The 12,911-nt window shown below is 36.0% G+C and overlaps 1 protein-coding gene and 1 non-coding gene across 7 annotated transcripts in view; both read left to right on the plus strand.

Moving 5' to 3' along the window:
* Positions 1 to 12,911, plus strand: part of LOC129764286 (ABC transporter G family member 20) — a 158,596-nt gene that overhangs the window by 119,525 nt on the left and 26,160 nt on the right. The gene's annotated exons all lie outside the window — the stretch shown is intronic.
* LOC129763667 (U4 spliceosomal RNA) lies at positions 8,721 to 8,857 on the plus strand. Its single transcript, XR_008741005.1, has one exon. It is a non-coding gene; the product is annotated as a U4 spliceosomal RNA (small nuclear RNA).

A 12,911-nucleotide genomic window follows, 5' to 3' on the forward strand; every position in this document is an offset into this window, starting at 1 on the left:
TTTTCAAAAAACAAAACATGAAAAAGTTGTTGTTCGAAAAAATTTTTCCCTGTAAAAGTGCCCATATTCCGATGTATGGACGACTTGTTGAAAATTTAAAGGCCTCTTCATATATATATTTTTGGGAATTTTAGAAAAATATTTTTTTGAGAAAAATCAATTTTAATTTTTAAAATATATTTTTGTCAGCGATTTTTTTTTAAATGTTTGGTATTTTTTTGTGAAACTTTAAATAATTTCCTACATTTTTCATTCTTTGACATGATTTCTTTAGGTATAATAGATTTTAAATTATAAATTTTTGTAAAAAATGAAGGAAAAAAAATGTCTTTTTCCAAAAAGTAGTCTAATTATTTTTCGAATATTTCAAGTTTGCAGAGTTGCTTAAATGACCCATATATTTACACCCACAACGTTTCACTGCCATCCGAGATGGTTCTGCCAACGGGCAGTCGAGTTGGCATGAAATTCGTCATTTACAAACCCGAGGAAGCAGGTCATCACGCAACATCTGAATGTCAAAAACAGATTCATTTCGTGAAATGAGAGAGATGGGGAAAAATTATTGATATCAAGGCATTAACAATATTGGAATGTTATTTTTAAATAATCTGTATATTCTGTATGAATTCCAAAAAATCCGTAATCTGTATTTGCAGATTCTGTAGATATGGCAACCCTGCCACCGATATGTATTCCCTAACACAGCCATCAAAACCAAGGTGCATTACATTACATGGCGTTTGTTTAAATACTTTACTTACACAGTAAATATGTTGAATTCAATTGATTTCGAAAATTGTTTCATTCAATCAATAATTTAATCAATACAAACAAATGATTACTAAGCCAACGCACAGTTAAGAATCGCTGACTGAAAAAAATTGCCCCAGCTGTTTCGTTATATTTTTCCTTTCTAGCTCTAATATTCAAGCCTCTTCGGTCATTCTTTCTATAGGAAATATTGCTATTTGAATAATTCTATAGCCTTGAAATAAAATTCCGTCCATAGCAGTAATCATATTGTATCAAGAGTACAGATCAACGTAACGTTTTGCTGTGTCGATACAGTAAACGTTAATTTTTCTGGGTTTATCTGTTTGGAACATGAAATTTCCATAAAAATATTTTGAAATCGTTTTATATGATTGATCCATGCTTTTATTACTCTTCTCTTGAGCCTCTTCGGTCATTCTTTCTATAAGTAATATTGCGGTCATTAAATATGCCCAAGAACATTTCACTCGTAAAAATAGTCGATAAAATACTAATCATAATATAGTTAATCATCTTCTTCTCTCCACGTATCCAGTAGCAAACACTTATTTTGAAAAAAAAGAAAGGCAATTGTTAAAAACTGCCAGATGAAGTAATGTTTTTATTGAAGAAAACAATCAGGAAAATATGGCAATAAATCTGATGACAGTTATGAAGAAGAAGAAGAAGAAGATGATGATGATTGTTTTAATTTGTAATCTAAAGAAAATCCTTTATGTTTATAGCAGATTTTTTTTAATTTGAGGAATCGTTGTCTAGTGAGGTTACTTGTGATTAAAAATCATAAAATTATATAAAAAAGTAAGTTAAATTCGTGTCCAACATCTTGAAATTATATGAAAACCATGTTTTTTTCGCGACACTTTTTTTTGTTTGGCCAGCCTTTGTATGGAGTCGCCCTAATGTTCAACGGTAGTCCTACGTCAACCTTGCCGTTATATCATAGATATAACCCACCTATTTTTTCGAAAAATCATGACTCAAAATCCAGACGTCCGATTGAAATATTATGTACGCCAACGTTGTTGGTAAATTATTGATCTATTTAGGAAAAATAACATTTTAATACACTGTTGGAAAATCTTACTCAAAAATTGAATTTATTGTTAAAAACTTTGATATCGTAAAAGACCCCTTTTGATATTTTTTAATATATATTAACATTAGAAAACCCTTTCATTCCAACAAATGAGATATGATCAATTCTATATAATGAAAATCACGTTCGTGAATCGTGAATAATAGAGAATCCATAGAACAGTGTGGGGCGAAGATGCGCATAGGTCATAGTGAATCATACGAGCATAAAAATATGTTAACACAGTATTAAGACGCATTAGTGCACCAGCAACTCGCACGTGTAAACGAGATACATTCCATAACAGTGGTGGAAAGTTATGAGGTTAGAAGCGTGTTACGTTATTTTGATCTAATGTTTTAAATTTTTGGGCTGACGATATTTGGAAAGTCCGAAATCAAAGTTCCACGGAAACCTTCATTCGTAGTTTGTATTCGTTTTTGTGAAAACTTTCAAGAGCTTTTCATAAAAGTCGGATTACTAAAAAGATTGCTGTGGGACAATGAACCGCAGAGCTTGTGGGGCAAAAATTCTCACCAGTGTTTGTCGTTAAACTTGTCTATAAAGTGTTTTCAACCAAAATGTTTTTATACAGTGTACAGTTTTATACCGGACGAAAACAGTATGGAAGAATTGCACTGCAGAAAAGCTCAAAATGGCTGGGAGAAAGTATTTAAGCGCTGGAATGCGGCGAACGTTGGTATTTCTGAAGCAACTCTGAGGAAGTTGCTCATATTAGAAAATAATTCTATGGTTTTGCGTATTTTAAGATTTTTCATTTTACGTTTTACGAGTGAGGAGTGCGAGAAACTGGCCAACTATTGCAGAACATTGGAAAAAGCGTCAAAGATTTGCGGCTATTGATTTTGTAGAAACCAACAGCATCCAGCACGGAATCAATCTTTGTAGCTAGCAGGAACATATTGATTGACTAGTTTTATGAGGAAGCTTCGTCTGTCTCTCAAACCTCACAACAAATTAGTCTGTCAAAAATAATAGAATTCAACAAGGAGCTACGCCCAAAATGAATTTGTAGCACCTGTTTTGGTATCGCGATATACTATTGCAATATAAGTGAGCGAAACAAGAGACATATTGCAAATAAGCCCGCATTAAAGCTTTCCGCATACTTTGCCACACGGCCTAGACCGAAAAAGATATAGATTCACGTTTATACTCCCTTTTTACTCTTAGAAAACACTTTCCAACTTCATTTTAATAATGAAGTGTAATATTATCACTCGTAAGATTTTTTAACAGTGTATTAAAAATTGTATTTTTTTGAGGAGGCGATCTGGCGTAGGGGTAACATCCATACCTCTCACGCTCAAGATCACGAGTTCAATTCTCACTCCCGATATTCTTCCAAAAATGGAAGCAAAAGTGACGAACCAGCCAAAAGTGCTGAAAATCACTATAATACAAAAAACAAAATTGTATTTTTACTAAACAGTTAAATAATCTACCAACAACTTTGGCGTACATGATAATGGAATCGGATGTAAACAAAAAGGGATCACACTAATGTTGTAGAAAGATCACATAAAGCGATTTATTGGTATGCTACGATGTCGTTTTCATTTCCAATTTCGGCGAAAAGCTTCATGTCGTCGGCATAAATAAGTACATTGATAAGTTTGAGAATGAAGCAGATCATTAACGTACAGAATTATTTGTTGACGAATTGTTAGATAAGAATAGAGTCAGTCTAAGAGTCCTTGTTCTATTACAATTTTCTGCAATCTGAAAAGTAGTAAAGGAAAACCGCATCGCATGCTTTCAGTGTAAAAAGCTTCTACATGTTTGCCATTTGAATAGCCTTTGAAAAAGCCATGTTGCTTGCACGTAATTTTTTTTTTTTTGTTGAAAGACTTTTTCATTGACTATTGCTTTGAATAGTTTAGGAATACAGGAGATAATAGTAATTCCACGATAATTACGAACGTCAGATCTAGCGCCTAAGTTGAAGATAGGTAGCAAAAAAAATTCCTGGGAGCGCATCCTTGGAATCCGAGCTGAGCTCGGACGACATGTGGCCACCTTCGCCGATAGTTGTCTTTTCTTTTCTCGGTCTAAGACCATTTTCACGGTCCACCGGGACACTCCCACGGCAATTGAAATGTCTTTTTGCAACATTTGCGTGTGGGACAAAACACGAATACGCTGCCAATTCGTCATGGTGCAACTGTCAAACTAAGCAAATCGGCCTCTTTTACTCGCAGCCTATTGCGATATGAATTATAGCTTACGTGCGCGCAAAGAAAACCAAAGCGTTGTATGCGCAGGTGAAACGAGAACCTTATGTGTACGATGGCGCAAACATTACTACGATCTCTAAAGAACAAATATTTATTACATTACTCTATCCTGGAACTGTGATCTGATTTTCGGCTATCATATTAATTTATATCAAATATGAAACAAAAAAAAACTTTTCATCTATTTCAAAAGTTTTTTTTCTCCACAAAATATATTTTTTTTAACACATTTCCATCAGTTAGCAACAATTTGTCTTAGACAGTTTTCGATATAACCAAAAGTTTTTTTTTATTTCTTTTTTTGTTTGCTTTTCGTTCAAATGAAAAATAGTCTATTAAAATTTCGCTTATTTTCAATTCATTTCGAATCGAAATACAGGGTAATAAATTTCATAGTTCGGTGAATACACTGAAGGTTTGATACAAAAGTGACATTTCACACGAGCACATAATGCAGTAGACGAAGCACTTTCTGAGGCTCATATATGGTATTGTATTGATTGAGTAAATCATGGAATGATCAATAATCATCATAATAAAAAAAATACAATTGCAACCGATCGATTGACCGTCACGTCACGAACTGAACACCCTTGTGAGTAATGGTAACGCTACCCTTCAACTAGCTAAACTTCTGCTGCTCCACCTCTTCCAATCAAACTAATGTTCGACAAATGACCATGCTGTCAGGGTAATAATCTATTTACTGTTTACATGGTTATCCCCTCCTTTTACCCGCCACCACATCGCAATTGTTTGGATGCACCTCGCGCGTACTCAAACCGAACCGATTGACCAATCTACGCCCGAACACGAGCACGAGACTCTATATTCCGTTCCATCCATCTATCAAAACTCCTCCGGGGGCATTAGCAGACGTGGAATGCCTAATCGCCCCCCAATCACTCACTCTTTCGCTTTCTTTCTCCCTCTGTCCGCGGTGTCCTCTGTCGGTGGTTTGTGTCGGCTTCAAGGGAGGCACAGAGGATTGCGCTGAGTCGGGCATGTCTGCTGCCGCGCGCATTGGTTGTGCTGAATTGGGTCTAGGTTGGTGGCGCAGTGCGATGTCATCTTGAGACCTTGAGATGGTAGAAAGAGAGAGCGAGAAAGTGAGTGCTCGTCATAAAAAGACGACCTTGTCGCCCGCCACACACACACACACACACACACACACACACACACGATACATGAGCCTCGAAGAGCTAATTTTATTACTACATATCTCTCTCGACGTGGATGGTAGGGTTTAGTTTGGGTCATCTCGGCCGAGATGATGTAATAAACCGGAATTATTGTGGAACGAGTTCGCGTGAAGGAATTTCATTGACTAAACACTAAGCCCAAAATCATGCGCTGGAATTAGACAAATCATGGATACAAATTGAAGCTCATTATCGCGTGGCACTTTCTTGCTCATCGTGTTGACTGCTTCTGGGGGATGATCATAATAGCGATCGCTTGTCAATGTCTGAGTTACTCTTGCTACTAATTTCAAGGTTATGGTGGATGTGACTGGAATGGACAATTTCCAGCAGCGATGATGAGTGTTGCGGCGCATAAACAATCGCTTCGGAATGCCACCACAAGGACCACTCGCGGCCACATTGAAATCACATCCGAGTAATCTTACGATGAGAGTGAGAGATAAAGCAAGTCATGGAAGGATAAATATTGTTTAATGTTTATGAACCTTCAATCAGACTAATGTTGGCTACTGTGAGCGTTAAAAATAACTGCATGAAGTCATGGAAAAATGCTATAAACCAATTGTTTTATTTGTTTAAAAAAAATAATATCAGGACAAAAAATCAACGCAGTCAACAAAAACATGCTGTGTCTTGGAGCTTATACGTGTTGATTAATGATCGCCTGGAACTGATTGGTTATTCTTGTGGGAGTTTTATTTCCCCTCCGAATGTATTCCTCATCTTTAGGCATAACACAAAAAAACTGCTACACACCAGCTTAATTCTGTTTTTTCTTCCATGCTTTGTTCAAGACTAGTCATTCGTTTGTGAAGACGGAACTTTCTAACAGAAATTAAATATGGCAAATTTAAAAAAAATCAATAATATCTTCTATAATCTCAGTAAAAAGATTTGCAGTCCCACAATTTCAACACTTACAAGAGATTTTTTTGTTTGAATATGAAATAATTCCAGTAGTTTGCCAAAACCACAATTTTCAATTTGATATGATGAATTTTATTTGCGATTTATTTTTCAAAAAATCATAACATTAAACACCTTGGATTAAAAAATGGTGTTCGACAAGTTTGTTGAAAAGTGAATGAAAATTTTAGATAGAATGACACATGACACATTACATACAATGTTTACAAACTTGAAAATTGAATATACCGTTGAATACAATTTGTACATTAGGGTAACCAAGAAAAAAAAACGTTTTTTTTGCTCTAACTTTTATAATTAACTGACCTGGCAAACTTCGATTTTGATTTTGAATATATTTCAATCACTTGCAAATAACATGTTTCATGGTTACATGGAATACATGTTTGAAACAGAAAATATAATAAAATAAAGACATCTCACATATGGGAATTCAATTTTCCGAATTTTCCCGTTTTCATTCAGAGTTTTCCAAAAGTTTCCTTAAAGAGAGGGAAGGAATGTCGAGCCCCTATTTCTTGCCCCCTAAATCTCTACATTCCTAATTCGTCTCTATTTGCCTGATTAGTTTTGAGAACTAATAAACTGATAAGTAATGCGCCTCCTCCCCTCAGAAAGAGGGAAGAATGTCGAACCTACATAAACAACATTTCTTACCCCCTGAAACCTCCACATGCCAAATTTGGTTCTGTTTGATTGATTAGTTCTTGAGTTATGCAGGAGTTTGTGTTTCAATTGTATGGCTGCCCCCCTTAGAGAGGGAGGAGCAGTGTCGTATCATCATAAAACTATTTATTACTCTCTAAAACCTCCACTTGTTAGATTTGGTTCCATTTGTTTGATTAGTTCTCGAATTATGCAGAAATTTGTGTTTCATTTGCATGGCAGCCCCACCTTAGAGAGGGGGAGGAGCTCGAATTATTATGAAAGCCTTCCCGGCCCCCAAAACCACTACATACAAATTTTCACGCCGATCGGTTCAGTAGTTTCCAATTCATAATAATCAGATGGAAAGACAGACAGACAGACTGAAATCAGTTTATATACAGACATTCCACGGTTCTCAGATTTTCGTAAAAATAGGTACTTTTGTTCCTGATCGCAAATATTGGACCGGCTTTTTTTTATTTTTTCATTAGGGTGCCCATTTCCATTTTAGAGTGCCCCAAAAAATCATTTTTTCCACTTTTTCCCAAAAATGACTTTTTTTTCAAAAATTCATAACTTTTGAACCACTCAACCGATTTAGATGATCGACATATCAAATTGAAGCCAATGTGCTAGCTTTTTGTTAAAAATGAAATACTGAACTTGCAAAAAAATGGATCTTATTCTCGTAATCATTGATTGTAGCGGTTTTTCATTGTTTTTATGGCCTTGGAATAGAGGGCGCTATATTTTTTTATATTTTCCTTGAAATCTGAGGATTTTTACATAGCATATCTCTATATCAGAGATGCTATTTTTTTCGTTTTTGAGATACGATTTTTCAAAATTCGTTTTTGAGATATGATTTTTTTCCGATTTCGTTTTTGAGATATGATTTTTCAAAAATGGTTTGAAAAAACAATCTTTCTCCCTTTTTTCCACTACAAAAATTCATAATTTTTGAACTGCTGAACCGATTCATATGATTTACGTATCAGATTGAAGCTTATGAGTTATGGTCTTCGAAAAAATATAACTTTTGCGAAAAATTTCGATTTTTGTTCTTTTAATTTTGGATTGGATTAGTTTTTCATAGTTTTCTCGGTTAAAGATAGAGGGCCCTATATTTTTTTTATATTTTTTCTTGGAAGCTGAGGATTTTTTACTTAACATATCTCGATACCAGAGATGCTATTTTTTTCGTTTTTGAGATTGGCTTGGCATATCGATAATGATGAAAAAAAATACAGTGCAAACTAAAGCATGGTTTGTCAAACGTATTCCGGACTCTGCTCCAGCAGAGTCAAAAAGCAATGCTTTATCAATACACGAAATTCGGATTTTTCCATTTTTTTCCCAATCACAAAAGTTGCTTCACTCTCAATGCTGTAACTTACGAACCAATCGACCGATTGCTGTCAAATTTTGACACGTATCCCTTGAAAGATGGTGCTTTGTGATATTCAAGTAGATTTTAGCAAGAGGTGCCATCTAGACGTCAACCTTATGAACTTTTCAGTCGAACTGTTGAAAATGTTTATTGACGCCATTTGAAAGGATACATTTGACTCTACATAAATTTCATTTTATTTTTATATTTGAGTAAACTTGGCTAAAAAACATCAATAACTTTGAACTTTTATTTTTGAAATTCTACATCAAAACTGTTTGCTTCGAGGCCGGATATTCAGGTCTTTATTAGCAAAGAGAGAGAGAAACGGCATGTGACATGGTGCAAATAAAGTGTTTAATGTGAGAAGGATATAAACAGATTTTCAAATAAAAAATTTGAACGAATATCAAATGTTTCGTTTAGAATAATAATTTAGTTTTGCGCAGTGGCGATATCGTAACCAATGAGGTTATACCGAGGTGCGATTATTGCTAATTGAAAAAAAAATCCTATTTAATAGTGTATCATGTTTTTTACCAGGAATATAGAACAGTTTTATTCTGGTCATGGTTTTATATTATTATCAATAGATTTTTGTGACTGTATTGAAATAATTCTAATACTGGCCGAGTAAGAGTAAGAGTTACATGCAATCAGCAATCAATTATTTTCATTGAGATTGAGAACAAACTTATAACTGTCTTCAGGATTGGTAGTCTGAGAGGGGGTACACTTGCTTCACTACAAATCGAAAGTATTGTAATCGGCAACAAATTCACTAATTTGAAAACTCAGCAACTGTTAGGTTTGATGGAGAAGTTCGTTGGGCTTTTATGTATTCGCGATTATTCCACATCTTCCGCCATCAAAAAAGTATTTGGACGAGACTGCACAAAAAACACCGAAGTTAATTCGTATGAGAACATATTTAAACGTCGGAGAGATCGTTTTAACTACATGGAAGAAGATCAAAATTATCTGATTGCAACCTTTTTTGACCCGAGATTTAGGTCAGACCAATTAGGTGTTCTCGAAACGTAAACAGACAGACAAAAAATCATTGAAATCAAAATCATCTTACAAAAATATCTTGAGACGTATCTTCTGAGAATATCTCATTGCCGTCTTCAACGAAACGAAAGCGATTGATCTGAATGAAACTTTGATGATATAAGTTGATAATAATTCAATATCAATAACATTCTGACATGTAAGTAATCACACCTTTTTTAATCACGTTAGAATGATGTTTATATGCTATTGTGTTATAATGTATCTTATATTAATTAGAATTTTTTTTCAAATATCCGGTATCCGGCCGGATAGTTACCGGATATCTGTTTCGTCTCTAGTGTAGATGAAAAGTTCCACTTAATTACGTTCCCCGGTCCAATGTGCATTGGCACTAAATAAGTTTCAATGATTAAAGGGAGTAGAATCTTGTAATTATTGTTTTCTTTTCATTGAGTTGTTCAAAAGTTCATCCAGACACATCTCGATAGACATTGTGTGAATAAAAAGGATACTAGTTCGGGGAGTAATTTCATTGTATCCTACCAATGAACATTAGGTGGGGGAAAAAGAAATCCATTATTTAAAGTTGACGATCGCATGCCAAACGAGCACTTTTTGACCGATTTTTTTCATCGCAACAGTCGTATCCGCAAATAGTACACTCTCTCCAATCGATTTGGTATAAAATTGAGGACCCGGCAGCGTTTTGGAATCTTCTTTGACGGATGTTTAGTCATCCATGAGAATGTACTTGTTAGGATTGTTCAAAATACGCTCATATAGCTTTCGAACTCGTGTTTTAGTGCGATCTTGCTGCTCCAAAGTTTGTTTGGCCACTTTTTGCTTTTTTAGGTCTTTAGACCTTGTCTCTGTTTAATCCGCTGAATCATCCCAACACTGATTTTGAACTTCTTGGTCAAATCACGAATAGATGCAGACCTGTTATATAATTCTGAATATAATTTACAACCTTTCGGTCCAATTCGTCCACTTCTGCTGAGATCCTCGAAAGAACTCTCATTACCGATTCGTTCAACACTTTCTGGACAATTTGATTTTTTTGCAGATTTTTTTTCAGTTTCTAAATCAATTCACGACATTTCTTTATGACCGCGACTAAATGACTTGTATTTCGATTTTCGACATGTAAACAAAGCTTGGTCTGATTACACGACACAAAAAGTTCACCCGTTTGTGTGTTATAACGTGTTAAGTGTTCAAGACTACTTTTCGATACACTCCTTAGGGGTAGCTCCATAACGCATAGAAACCTTGATTCTTATTGGCGAAAAACTCTAGTAATCGTTTTTCACGATTTTCTCTTGATCCCATTTTCTTATCCCTCAGGAAGATTTGCAATGTAATGCGCGAACAAGGTGGTAATCGCTTGGTACCAGGTCCGGACTATATGGTGTCACTACAGTCACTACAGATGTGTGTGGCCTTGCGTTGTCCTGATGGAACACAACACCTCTTTCGTTGGCCTCAATCCTGGCCGTTTTTGGTCAATCGCAAGCTTCAAGCGATCCGGTTGTTGACAGTAGAGATCTAAATTTAGTGTATTGCACTTAAAAAAATAAAAAAATAATTACATGTTGCAATTAGCTGTTACAGTATCGGCACTTTAAACATCATTCACAATTTCAGTGAACTGGCTTGCGAAAATTTATTGAAGAAAAACTGGGAAATGTACTTGTCATGTAAACTTGAAATCGTATGATCGATATTACGCGAGATATCGATCACTACAGCCATCTAGTGAGAAAATAATGGATTTCTTTTTTCCCCAACCTAATAACAACCTGATTGTATTTTGCTATCCTCACATTTAAACCACATTATTTGACATTGAACAAGGCTTATTCTAAAATATCTTTCTAACATCTTAACTTGTTTGTCGCCTCATCAATGTTGGATACCCGTAAGGGACATTCTAGGTATATTTTACTTTCCTATCATCGAGAAGGTGAAATTGCTATAGAATACTTCTGCGATAATGTACTGATAAAATGTACTAATAGAACGCATATGCCAAATTGGTTTATAAATAAAAATTTACGAATATTATAAACGTTCAATATATAAAGACGAAATCATCGGTTATGCCAAATAACCATTAACGAGTTCTGTTTTTGAACTGTTTCAAAAGTTGGGAACAGGTGACCTTCCGTGTGTCGCAACCTAAATTAACTAGGTCACATTCAGGATTTCAGTGTTATTCAGGCATAAATGTATAAATGAGTGAAACAGTATATCGATTATCATTTGCTAAGTGCTGGTCGTTTGCAGATGCCTGTTAAGTACCGGAACAAACAGAGGTGGTATCGGTGATAACTGATGAAAAGTTAATGTCCTTTTTAACATAGTCGTTACACTGACGAGACAATAGTAAACTATACGCCCGAATCATAAACCACTCGGCGCTCCATTGATCTCACTAATGTTCGAAGCAATAAATGTGCAATTTCCGTTTATTAACTGAGCCACAACTTTTTTGAGTGTGTGTATGTGGTCTACCACAGGTGCGCAGCCCTACTAATTGCTTCGGTCAAACAGGTGACTTACGCGTCACTGCGCTATCAGCAGCCATCAGAACACGAACCCGACGGAATGGGTCGGTCAACAGAGGCAAACCTGCGCGCTTGGCGGTGCGAAACGCTTAATTTTCCTTCGTGAGTAACGCGCGCTGGTATTTATTCGTAGGCAGGCAGGCAGGTAGGGTTTCCTCAAGCGCAAACCAGTCACCAAAAATGTCTGTTAACGATTATACAACCAATGCCCAAAAAAAGAACCGATGCGACCGACGACGGTGACATTACATACCTTTTGTCCGGCGCGCGAGAGAAGGCGGTGACGAACAGAGAGAAACCAACGAAAATGCGACTGCGACCCACTTTTTCGAAGGTCACCCGTTTTCAGTTTTGTTCAAGTATTGCTGCTGTTGTTCTCTTGTCTCCCTGCATTTGTTGGCTTTGTTTTGTTTGTTTGTTTGTTTGTTTATTTGTTTTTCTCAAGTTTTCTCCTTATAGCTTTTGGTTCGGTTTCTTCTCAGCATTCGTCTTTGTTTACTGTCGACCGGCAATTGCAACGAGTCGCATCAATAAAGTAAGGGATACCTTCATATCTAGCGTGAAGAACAATATTCGATTATCTCGACTCACCTTGGTACAACTCATTTCGGTATCACTAAGAAATAATGTAGAAGCACGTAATGATAACAAAATTGCACGAGAACATTGTTCGAAATGACGAGCGTTACAGCCTCTGTTTACGACGAGGTCTTTGAGTCTTTGTCTGACTTGGTGCTTCTGGCGCAATGTTTGCTGCCGTCAATACTTAAGGTACAGCTTTCTGACTGTGAAGTTAAACAAACAACATCGTTTTCCTGTATGTCATCGAACAAAAACGGGGTCTTCGTAGCCACATTGGTTGTGCGCTCGCTTGCTCAGCGATCAATCGTGAGTTCAAAACTCAGGGCCCTCAATGTGTTATTGTGTTTTTATCAAATACCTACGTCCAGGCAACGATCATCAGCGATGGAGATCGGTCCGAGTCCTAGCCTCTCTCCATCAATACAAGCTCTTCTTGTAACAAGAAAAATCGGACAGTTG

Source organism: Toxorhynchites rutilus, chromosome 1 (assembly GCF_029784135.1).
Source record: "Toxorhynchites rutilus septentrionalis strain SRP chromosome 1, ASM2978413v1, whole genome shotgun sequence".
Classification (NCBI taxonomy): Eukaryota; Metazoa; Arthropoda; class Insecta; order Diptera; family Culicidae; genus Toxorhynchites; species Toxorhynchites rutilus.